This window comes from Tubulanus polymorphus, chromosome 10 (genome assembly GCF_964204645.1).
Source record: "Tubulanus polymorphus chromosome 10, tnTubPoly1.2, whole genome shotgun sequence".
Classification (NCBI taxonomy): domain Eukaryota; kingdom Metazoa; phylum Nemertea; class Palaeonemertea; order Tubulaniformes; family Tubulanidae; genus Tubulanus; species Tubulanus polymorphus.
The window spans coordinates 4,062,268-4,074,906 of record NC_134034.1 but is presented as its reverse complement, the minus strand read 5'-3'; the positions used below and the strand labels follow the sequence as shown (position 1 = coordinate 4,074,906).

The window sequence follows — 12,639 nt, the reverse complement described above, 5'->3', positions numbered from 1 at the left end:
GAGCGTATGCTGAGTAAACTATCGCTCATAAATGAAAACAAAAACAACTTAAGTGAAAATTGTTGTTTATTTCTGAATGCAAATTCCTCACTGAACAAATTGATGCATAATAAAGGTAGATAAACCGATTATTAACGAAATTACGGACCAAAACGTCGCACGGAGAGTAGGTGTGACAGACAGTAGGCTATTGGTTTGTTTTTTATACAATGAGCTGAATCCATGTGAATTTTACATATTTGAAACCTTCCAAATTTGGCTCATAAGCCTATTTCATCGAATTTACACAGCTCCACATCGTCGATGGATAATAAAGAGATTGAATTGAATTGATCCATTTCGGCATACAGGCCTACATACATGATTTACTCGTTTTCCCTTCTCATTCTAAGTGGAAAATCAAAATATACCCGACTGAGTCGAGCGGGGCGAAATTGAATATTCTCAGATTATTCTCGTGTTACTCTTACCGCGGTTAAAGCAGAGTGACAGATTCCTAGTTTCTATTTTACTGCCAATAATCGCCTTTATTTCTTCGCGTCAGCGACGACAGTGTCCGCCATATTGTAAACAACACCTCTGGTAACCAACGTAACACGATCAACCAATCGACTTGCCGATCACAACTCGTCGAGCCAATCAGCGCGGCTTATTCAGCAAGTGACGTCAAAGCATCAACAAAAGTTCCACGTGGCTGTGCGTGAAATGTATTCGTGGGTCGAATCCCAGCTACCGACAGAATTTTTTTGTGGTGAGTCGAGAAGCATCTTCACCCGTCAAGGGATTCGAACCCACTACGCTAAAGCTGTTCTCCCCGAACCCCTTGACCTCACGAGTCGTTGGAGTCGTTATTAGCCGAACAGAATCCGGTCGTACCAATCACAGCGCTTGTAACAAACCGACAGTAGTTCAAGTTCAAGTTCAAGTTCAAGTTCAAATTTATTTCACAGAAAGCATGATAGGCTATGTACACAGGTTGAGAGAAAACAAACAATAAAATTTACAATTTTTTTAAACAAAGCACAATTATAAAAAGCGAGAGAGAACAGTAGCTTTCAGTGTGGGCCAAGCAAAGCCTTTAGGCCGCTGTCGCAAGCACCCAGGGAATAAAAACGAAAGGCAAATGAAGAAATAAAGTGGAAGGAAATGAAAGTTGATGATTTTTGATAATTTCAGGAGAGTTTATATGAGTAAGCTAGAGGGTTCAGGAGAGTGAGCAATTATAACAATTAGGGTTATTACATTGATGGATATCATTGTAGGTGGATGTGAGATATGGTCTGAGTTTACGTTTTAAATTTTGTTTGCTTGTTTGTAGGATATCATTGGAAAAAGGTAGTTTTTGCCAGATGTTTGAAAGAATGTTTTGAGGTGAATTTTGATGCGGGGTTGGCGGTGTTTGTTTTGAAAATAAAGAATATGCGTGGTCTAAATATATGCTTTTTCTGATGTTGACTAAAGGAGATAAGTTTTCCGCGGTGAAGTAATTAGAAAAGTAATGGGGTGAAGATTTGATGGTGTTTTGAATAAAAAGTGCAGTTTTAAGGATGAGGACATCATTGATTTTGAGGATTTCAAGATTTTTAAAAAGTGGGTCTGTGTGTGCAGTGTACTTAGAGTTGGTGATTATTCGAACAATCTTCTTTTGGATTAGGAGGCATTTTTTATTATAAGGCGAGTGGCCCCAAGCCAACAAGCCATAGTTCAAATGAGGATAGACTAAGGTGTAGTAAAGAGAAAGTAAATTTTGTGTGTCTAGGATGTTTTTAGTTTTGTTTATGATACCAGTAATTTGTGAAATTTTCTTGTGTATTTTGTCGATATGTGGTTTCCAGTTCAGATTTTCATGTATTGTCAAGCCGAGGAAATCTATTTGTTTTACTCTTTCAAGTTCAAAGTTGCCTATTTGTCCTTCCTTGTCCTAGTAGACTTCTGTTTGTTTTCCCGTTAAATGGACCAATCAGCGAACGTTTTACCGAACAAGGAAGTATTTTGCAAATCGATATATGACGTCATGCGCAACAGCGCCAGTAATGAAATCACGCTCCGTGAGGCCAGGGGGATGGTGGAAGCGAGTTCGGGAGTGACACTGGACCCCTGGCAAGCGCGGATGGTCGAGAAGCAGGGGCGGATCCAGGGGGATGGGTAGACAGTATTGGAAGGAAATTTAAGGGCACCTTTCTGATCTTAGGGCACACCCAGTATCCAGGTCAATGCGAGCGCCGAAGGCGCGAAGTCCTTAGAGGGCGCACCCGCAGAAAATTTTGAAAATATGGTACCATTTAAAGGCTTTTAGAGGGCTTCAGGCTAGCAGAGCAATCCAGAATGAACGAATTCGAGACAAGATTTCAACAGATGCGGATAAAAAATGAAGCTGGCGAACCCATGAAAGAATGGTTGTCGCAAATTCGCCTAGTGCCCCTAAAATCTTTAAAAGTGCCCCTTAACAATTATACAGAATACGGCTAAGTGCCCCTTCATTGTTAACAATCGGCAAAAATTGCCTCGTCTTCACATTTATCCTTATGTCGTGTGCCATCTTCCAAACCAAAAGTGCCCCTAAAATTTTAAAAATTAGGCAAAAAAGTGCCCTTCTCCTCAACATTTTCCGCGTATAGTGCCCTCTTCTAAAGTACGAGTGCCCCTTTAGCCCTCCCTGATGAAAAGGCAAGGGCAAGGTGCCCTCATCTAAAGCATGAGTGCCCCTTGCAAAAGGAAAGTGCCCTTTTTAATTTATCATGATTAAAGGCTTTACAAATATGACTATCTCTCCTCACTTTCTCGGCAGCAGTATATACCGATTTTATGATTCTATAATTATGCCCGGATTACGGACACGGAATTAGCGGTTGCTGAAATAATGCCGTCAAAAATATTGCCGGTGAAATTTCGAAGGGCACTTAAAAATTCTAGACCGTATTGGGCAATACGGCTAATACGGTCTGGATCCGCCCCTGAGAAGGTACACACTATTCGTGTAATGATGAGTGACGACAGAAATCCAACAATGAGTCAGTCCGAGATTAAAAATACTTGAATAGAAGAGAATATATTAAGAGCAACGTTTCAGCTAAACATTATTGGCCCGTATTTTAAGTTTGGGGGTGAAGCTATATACTGTTGCATTAGATCTCGAATATCCAAGGTACTAAAAAGAAATCATAATATGGCCATCCTCACAGGCTCTAGTCAGTATGTCAGCGATATTTACAATTTTTTTTTTAAGTTAGTGTAAGAATCGGGAGTGTCTTGACCTAAAACTGTCTTTAATTTTAAGATTCTATAGTCTCCGATTCTTTAGGTTAAAAATGACGAATCCAGCAATATAATCTTCACCCGTCAAGGGATTCGAACCCACCATGCTAAGCCGTTCCCCGAACCACTTGACCTCTAGACTGGTTGCCGGTCTCTACCTTCAGCTATTCGGGCCACAGGGGTTTGGCGATGGGCTTGGATTTTATATCCGGGTTGTTGATAATCTCGCGAGAATGGCGCTAAATATGAACTGCGAATAAATTTAAAATATCACGGATATATCTTGTGTTTATATTGTTTATTTATCCGCTATAAAGTTCCGATAACTTGGTCGTTAAGGATCAATCTGACGGTCGTGGCGCTCTATATTAAACCACAAGGGATGAAACACCTTCAAGTCGTGCCAGCCAGGGCCACCTTCGGTCACTGAGTTAGTCGACTATAGTCGAACTAAACGAAACCGAATGTCCGTTAGTCGGAACTATATTCCGGAAATAGTTCGAAAATCAAGCGCATTCGCCGTTATTAGTTCCGACCACTAGTCGACTAGATACGAAAACCGAATCTTGGCCCTGAAAGTTGGGACAGTCACGTGATTTAACGCTTCTTATTTGACTGAATGCGAACCTGAAGCATCTAAGATGGAAACATATATGATACGAAAAATATTTGAGAATAACTTACATTCAAATGCATTTTTGTCTATAAATTACATATTTCATCATAATTTATTCTTTATAAGTTATTAATTTCATATGAATCATAATTTGACAACTGATATTGGTCTGTGAATATGTTAACTTTTCATTTTGACGTCAACACTAGGTCACACGGGCACCTGCTACAAGTATTCCCCTTCTATATTCAAATAAAGCGGGATTTCGTAATGACGTCACTCAGCGGTTGAACGACTCCGACGTTCAGTGACCTGGTGTTGCCGTCTCAACGCCAAGGCGGGCGTAGGTCGGCCTAGCGACGCGACGCGAGTGCGACTCATTGCGACTGGCGCCGCTGCCAGTCGCAACCCGTCGCTGGCAGTCGCGAGGTAGCGTAGGTCGGTGAGTCGTTGCTACGCGATTGTCGCCGGCAGTCGCAGTCATCGCGTCTTAAGCCTGGTGCACACGAGGCAATTTTTAGTCGCCTGTTGCTGCGACCGATTTGCAAGCAACCGTTGAGCAATCGATCGTTTGGTGTCGCCCCCCGTGTGCTACCACTGGAGACGTACAAGCGATTATCTTTCCCGGCAAACATCTGTATCATGTGACTTGTCAAGATGGCCACGCTACAGCCTCGACTGATGCCGTATTTAGTTAAATCACAGGATAATTATTCGCTCTCTCATTGGCTAGTTGATGAGTCGCTTGTCGCTTGGTGTCTCTAGCTACCGCACACGGGCAACTCCTGAGCAATCGCCGAGCAATTTCTCGGCGACAAGCAATTTTCCGTCACCCAATATCAAACGTGTTTGATATTGGGCGACACGGAGCAATTCCTTTCGACAACGAGCAATCGCTGTCGCCCCTTGCCGCAGACGAGCGATTTTTTCGTTCGACGCCGAGCAATTCGGGCGGTTGCTCGAGAATTGCCCGAAACTGTCGCCCGTGTGCGCCGGGCTTTAATAACTTCATTACCAACTTTTTGGAACATCGCTATGTGCGCATGTGCAACAATGCAATAATAAAATTTGGCTCCGCGTCATTGAAAATGCTATAGTCCTTGTGAACAAAATTAAAGTATATGAAAATTGATTAAAAATCGTCGAAGTGCTGATAGATTCATGTTGTGGCTGTCTTTCTGCGTCGAATGGACTAATTTTGAGGAATATCTAACGCATTCTACACCTTTACTTTTGATTATGAAAAAAGGGACAGAAATCCTTTCACATTTGCAAGAAACCCATGAAATTTCATGCTTTCGGTACAATTTCCAAGCGTTATTCAAAGACAATAGAGGATGATAGAGTTAAAGTGCTTATAGATTCTGTAAATATAAGATATTTTTTACCAATCTCCGCTGAAATTGAGAAAATCAAGATAGTTTTCATCATTTACATTTAACCGTGAACTTGAGACAAATTTGAGAGTTGGCCCGAGGATAGCTCGAGGATATAATCTACTCAAAGACAGCAGATTCCGTTTATCATATCTTATATGAATGAAAACTTCAGAACATTTCCAACAAGTTTCTCGCTGGTTGTGATGGTCCATCTTGAAAAATAAAAAAGTGTTACACTGGTGAATATTTTCAAGTCACGTTTTTTTCTAAAAAGTGACTTACAAAACCATCACTCTAATTTGAAAATAACGGACCATTGTTGCTATGCTACAAGGTCCGCAACAATTGAAAACAAATCAATGGCAGTCCGTGCAGCGGCCAGATATTACACTATTATGACCGAAATAGTCCGATTGAATACGTAGGGACCCAGATGATCAGATCAGGCAACTATCTATCCATTTTCCCTTTCTCATGCCTCTCTCCTTCTCCCAAAACTCATCAACAAAAAGAGAGAGGGATGGGAAGACGTCTAGATATTTCCAAACAAGCTTATAGGCTTAACAGCAAACCTCTCTTCCCTAAACGTACAAAGTCATGAGAGAAAGGGACTTGTGTATGTAAGCGATCCAAGCACAGGTCTAAACAATCAGGCAGCTGCTTCTTGATCGGTTCCTGAACTTCGCGGAAAAAGCTGAAACACTGAAAAGCTGAAACGCTGAAATAAAAACGCTGAAATTTCAGGGAATTTCCGAAAAACGCCGAAATACTAGTTGGCGCACAATCTTCACTGCCCAACCTCACTAGTTGGTGCGAAATCTTCACTGCCCAACCTCACTTGTTGTTGCAAAATCCTAACTGCCCAACCTCACTAGTTGGCGCAATTCTTTACTGCCCAACCTCACTAGTTGGCGCAAAATCTAAATCATAAAACTTCCGAACCCCAACCTCACTAGTTGGTAAAGAAATAAGACTGACCAACAGAATGCTCACAAGACAAAAGTCGACCGATTGGGCTGAATGAAGACTTCAGGCAAACTGTGTAGTGTCAGATTATTACACTGGTGTCGTTGATGTCACTGAGAAACGACATGTACGCTTTTTAAACACGTACCGTTTATGATTGTATGAAATAAAGCCACAGGAAATCCTAGGATCCCCATTGAAATGACTGGGCTAAATCAATTTGAATACTAGCCAATATTAAACCTTCAAGACGATAGTCGACAAAATATATGCACTGGAATGACAATACTTTATTCTTTGTTATAACATATAGATACAATTATATTCGCCAAATACATTGATACAGATAGAACAAGATGTTTATTGGGTTATTTGAATCTATATCTTATAAACAAAATTGAATTTCAAACTATGAAGGTAAGCAGTGGTGGCTAATTTACATTATTATAGCCAATCTAACAGTTTAGAAAGAGTTATCATTATGCTTATCCTCGACTCATGATCATACGCTGTAAATAGTTAATATACAAATTCGATGAATATAAATTCGATGGATACGTGTAAAAACGCCTTTCCTTGCCTGCTGCGAGCGTCACAAACCAGAGGGAAATAAGGACTATCGCGTAAAATTGTGCGGCAAATTTGGTTAACTGTCCTGAAAAGGACAGAAAAAACTACAAGTAGATTCATACAAATAGGATGTCAAAATTTCATTTTGAAATAACCGATACGGGACACATACGCAAAGATACTGCTCATTATTCCCATCCCATATTATATGCGCTTAAAACGATTAAGAGAATTGACAGTGAAAACTGGATTAACTTCATTTTACACGCAAAATCTATATTTATATATACATATAAAAATGATAAGATACATACAGTTTAACTTAAATACAATCTATAGATGAAATACGTTCAGCAATTATATAGGAATTTCCTATATATCCTCCCCTACTATACTACTCCATATAATCAAAAACGACTAAATAAGTACTTACCAAATATTTTATCTTTGGTAAGACACCCGAAAAGTGAGTCGAATATGGAGGATTGAGGCCTAGGAAGAAAGATAATACAACATTGTACTCAAAGTCTATAATACTCCTTCAAATTCTATGACAGACACTTCTCAAAAAACATCTAATCATTCACGTATACAAATATATCGTACACGACTCATAAATGTATCAAAGCTTGATATAAAGCTGGGATTGTGAGTGATGTTTTCGCCATCAGAGTTAGAGAATTTTGCAATCTTCAATTTGACATTGTTTATCGAAAATGAACTCCGAACACCATAAAATAGACATGTCATGTACACACTTTAAAACAGCGACCAGTGTTCACAGCTTCATCAGAGACATTTCCAATTGGAGATAAACTAAAACAGACATTCTACCTAAAGTATCAGCGGACATTTACTTACGGTTTTGTACTTCAAGGTTCCTCGGCTGCTGCACGTGATCCGTTCACTGCAATCGAATTATGAGAACTTTATATTGAACAACAAAGCACTTCGGAAACGAGACATTGTTTGATCATCGATTCGTGAATATCATCATAAACGGATTCGAATTTCAGTTAGCTGAATGCGATGTGCACGACCACGTAAAGTATGATATACGATATTTCTCAATTCTGAATTTGATCAATAAAACACATGTAATTCTATAACCTATTATTACATGAGTTATCTACATTCTACATTCTAAAACTGTAATGGAAGTTTTATTCTAACCTACACAAAGCATAAACACGTTTTTTCGTTGCCATATTTTGGGCCGGCCACTATCCCCAGGTCTTCCGACCGGTTCCACAAGTCTTGAATATAGCATAACTGAATTGAGGTTGGATACCTAATTGTAATAGTTGAATGCTGGGGTGGAAAATTGGAAGACCGCCGGGTCTGATAGACGATCGAGTAAGGACCTGACACGGATAAAGCAGCCAAATTGAAGGTAGCAGACTGAGGTTGTGTCATCGGGATTAGACATCATTGAAGAAATCCATCCGAAGAGATGCAGTTTCCGACAGGATCAGTGTGAAATATATTGATTTTAACAAACTCTGTTTTAACGAAAAGGGCATCTTCAAATCGCTCCGTATAGCTGTCCCTGGAATTATATCCCATTCTCATATTTTGCCATTCTTCGGCTGGCAAACCGAATTCTGCTAAGATTATGGTTATTGTGGAGCTAGGGTTAGGGATATGGCTGCCCAATGACTAGCAACCGAAGCTGTGGTTGGGACTAATTCTTGGGCCGATGGCGTGTTTTTGGTAGCTCGAAGTTCCTGGTGATTGATGAGCCTGGTATAGGTTTAATGAGTTGAATGGTCACCATCTGTGAGTGGATTTCGATCGATGTCAATGTTTCCCATCGGTTAATTCCCCGGCGCCTGGTTCAGGTTGAAAACGCACTTCCGTATAATTTTTTTTTTCAGTGATAGAAAAATAAGTAACAAAACGTTTTCTCAGAAATTCTCATTAGTGATTATCCTGACAGATTTTCGAAAACTTTCATCCAACAAAATAGCAAATGTGTTCTTGTCTAACAGGCATCGGGTTATTTTCTAAGGTCTTAATTGTGCCTCGTTGAACTGAGTGAAATCACTGAGAAAATCGGATCCCGCCTCGCTTGCCATAGTCTATTATCAAGCCGCTGTTCCTTGAACAATTACTGAAGCCTTTTTTATTTAAGCAACTCGTATAAAATCGCTTAGTTCCGTCGATTACTGTCACGTGGTACAAATCGAATCGCCTTAAATGAATGACCCTACTCTCCACAACCGGAACCTGAATTTTCTGCGATTGAAAAAGCCGCCATTTTGTTTTTGATCTATCACCGAAAGCTCCACTCTCGTAGCAAATCGAATCAAAGCGCTTCGATGAGCGATTTGGTCACGTTGGGTACTCGCGTTGGCGATTTGGTTAAATAAATGGACGTTGTAGGCAAATCTTTGTAGGCGCGTTGCTTAAATAAATGGGCGATTCGATCCGAGTTGATTCGAGTTGCTTAAATAAAAACGCCTCTGGTGACTGTAACAACGTCTGTTATTCAGACTTCGCTTGCCATGAGACGGGTTTATAAGATTTTGTCTCTCCTGAGTACGATCCGGCTCAGTACCGTCCTCGCTCAGTACCGCACCGGAACCAGTCTCAAAGCAGCGAGATCTGAAGGTCGTTGGCGTTACCGTCGTAGGCGACAATTACAAACAACTATACTTTTCTTTATTATTTTGTCTGATATTTGAATGCTTTTCTTTAATTGAATTTACGTTGGTACTGAGTGAGGACGGTACTGAGCAGGGACGTCCTCGGGAGGGACAAAATCTTATGACGCTTACTGCTTGCCATGGCACAGATGCCTATGCCGTTGAAGCCACATCCTTTGGCAAGCGATTATGACTAATATACATACCGACGCGACAACGCATATTCTTTATTTCCAAAACAAACACTGCCAACCCCGCATCAAAATTCACTTCAAAACATTCTTTCAAACATCTGGCGAGAACTACCTTTTTCCAATGACATCCTACAAACAAGCAAACAAAATTTAAAACGTAAACTCAGACCATATCCTCACCTCCGCCTACAATGATATCCATCAATGTAATAACCCTAATTGTTATAATTGCTCACTCTCCTGAACCCTCTAGCTTACTCATATAAACTCTCCTGAAATTATCAAAAATCACGAACTCTCATTTCTTCATTTCCCTTTCGTTCTTTTCCCTGGGTGCTTGCGACAGCGGCCTAAAGGCTTTGCTTGGCCCACACTGAAAGCTACTGTTCTCTCTCTCTTTTTATAATTTTGCTTTGTTTAAAAAAATTGTAAATTTTATTGTTTGTTTTCTCTCAACCTGTGTACATAGCCTGTCATGCTTTCTGTGAAATAAATTTGAACTTGAACTTGAACCTTTCGGTTCTTAGCACGACCGGGTCGCGCTAGCTTCGATTGAGTCATAACTAGCGAAGAGGGCGGAAGAAAGCGCCGATCGAGTTCAATTAGCGAACGGTAATTACAACTCTACAGGTCAGTGATTATCAATTTACCGAATTTATTTTCATTCGGAGTTTATCGTCGAACGTCGAGAAAAATTTCCGCTCCGAAATCGCTTTGGAACCCGGAGTTTCCAACCAGAGAACTCGAAATCCATTTAACCGAATGATTTTGTAATCAGCTTTTCCCATTCAATTTGAGCTGACCGGAGTCGTATCACTGAAAGTCTCCACCACATGGAAAATAGAAAAGAAAATCTGTGTAATTTGGAAGAGAGCATTGTATTTTCATACATTGTATCATAATCATTATACACAACTGAAAATTACTTTGGATCTCACATCTTACAGATACACGTACGCATTGATTTTTTGAAATCTTTCGAACCTACTCGAATACTTCTAGGATTACTGGGTACTACAATAGCACGACGTTTAGCAATGGCTGATGGAAGAGGTTCATTTCCATGAGTAACATTATCATCATCGATTTGTTCTTCATCACCTTCATTTAAATAATCTTCTACTGAGTCACTACTCAACAAACAGATATTGTGCAAGACAAAACAACTTATTATAAAATCTATCAGGGTCATGCATATCAATATATTTATGGCGGCGCAAACGACCTTTCAATAAGGCAAACGCATTTTCGATCCTCATTCGGGTAGAACTGTGAAAAAAGTTGTAGTTCTTTTCTTATCTTTCTAGTCCACCGGTATCTCGGAATGGTGTTAGTATGACATCACTCAATTCATAGGCTGAGTCTGCCAATAAATGGCTATTTTCTGGAAAATGCTTTCGTTGCTTCTCAAGATCTTCACAAGCAAGTCCAAGTTTTGAGTTTTTGAACACTCGGGAATCATGTGTCGAACCTGGCCATCCAACATAGACATACGTGAAAATCATCCGATGATCACATATGGCGGCAACATTTATCGAATGGTATTTCTTACGGTTAAGAAACGTCTCTGGGTCCTTTACCGGTGTCTTAATAGGAATGTGTGTACCACCCAGAGCACCAATTACCTTTGAAAATTAAGAAGAGAACGTTTTATAAACACAATTGGTCAATATGATTATTCTACAAAATCTGAGTGGTATTAGACGATACGACCAACCTTTGGAAATTGTCGCATTTGCTCAAATCCACGAAAAACTTGATAAATGTTGTCACCAGTCGGCCACTTTATAAATTTCTTCAGCAGCTTGGTGTTCATGACTTGGCTGATGGTGGCTGGAAGAATAGACAATGTGTAGCTAGTCATATTCTAATTCTTTCTGTATTTATCTCATGATCAATGTCAACTCTTAAGGTGTCGGCTACAGTTCTCAGAAAAATAATCAAACAACGAACTCACCAATTATCTTAAAGACTGAAGCTTCTCACAAACTCCAAATACGTCAGCCACTCTTATCAACGGGTCTTGAGTAGCACAATAATAAACATAAATCAACATTTGTTTTTCGTACGATATACAAGAGTTTCTTTCCCTGTCAGCAGCGAGTATAGGGATGACATGGTCTTTCGGGACATCAAAGGTCGTTCTGCTAATTCTAAATCGAGCCTTGAAATCGTCCGGTGTATATCTATTGATAATTGCAGACAGAAAGTTTTGAATTCGAGGTATTTTTTTTCTTTTAGATATTTGAGTTTTTCAGTAACCTTAAATTCGTCAATTACGTCGTCCTCGAATAATTTTCTTTTTCGACAATGGTATACGCAAGAGCGCGTATCCGGTAGTACACTGAAACATTCATCTATCATAAAAGTACATAAAATGTTACGAGCGATTTCACGCCGCACTTTACTTCCTGGTCCGCCATTTTTGTTGCTGCGACGCTGCGGCCGTTTATTTAAGCGAATTGGATTATGCATACGCAAACATACGCAGCAGATAACGCGCGTTATGACGAGTTGCTTAAATAAAAACGCCTTATGCTAAGCCGTTCCCTAGACCTCTAGACTGGTTGCCGGTCTCTACCTTCAGCTATTCGGGCCACAGGGGTTTGGCGACGGGCTTGGATTTTATATCCGGGTTGTTGATAATCTCGCAAGAATGGCGCTAAATATGAACTGCGAATAAATTCAAAATGTCACGGAAATACCTTGTGTTTATATTGTTTATTTATCCGCTATAAAGTTCCGATAAAAAATTGGTCGTTAAGGATCAATATCAGACGGTCGTGACGCTCTATATAAAATCACAAGGGATGAAACACCTTCAAGTCGTGCCTGCCAGAAAGTTTGGACAGTCACGTGACTTAACGCTTCTTATTTGACTGAATGCGAACCTGAAGCATCTAAGATGGAAACTATGATACCAAAAATATTTGAGAATAACTTACATTAAAATGCATTTTTTGTCTATGAATTATATATTTTATCATAATTTATTCTTTATAAGATATTAA

At 39.9% G+C, this 12,639-nt stretch overlaps 1 protein-coding gene across 2 annotated transcripts in view; it reads right to left on the bottom strand.

Annotated features, from left to right (window-relative positions):
* LOC141911990 (uncharacterized) overlaps positions 1-574 on the bottom strand; it is a 28,440-nt gene extending 27,866 nt beyond the window's left edge. For both annotated transcript variants that reach the window (XM_074803131.1, XM_074803132.1), the window contains exon 1: positions 471-574. The gene's annotated coding sequence lies outside the window, so the exon portion shown is untranslated. The remainder of the gene's footprint in view (positions 1-470) is intronic.
* Between the last annotated feature and the right edge of the window lie 12,065 nt (positions 575-12,639).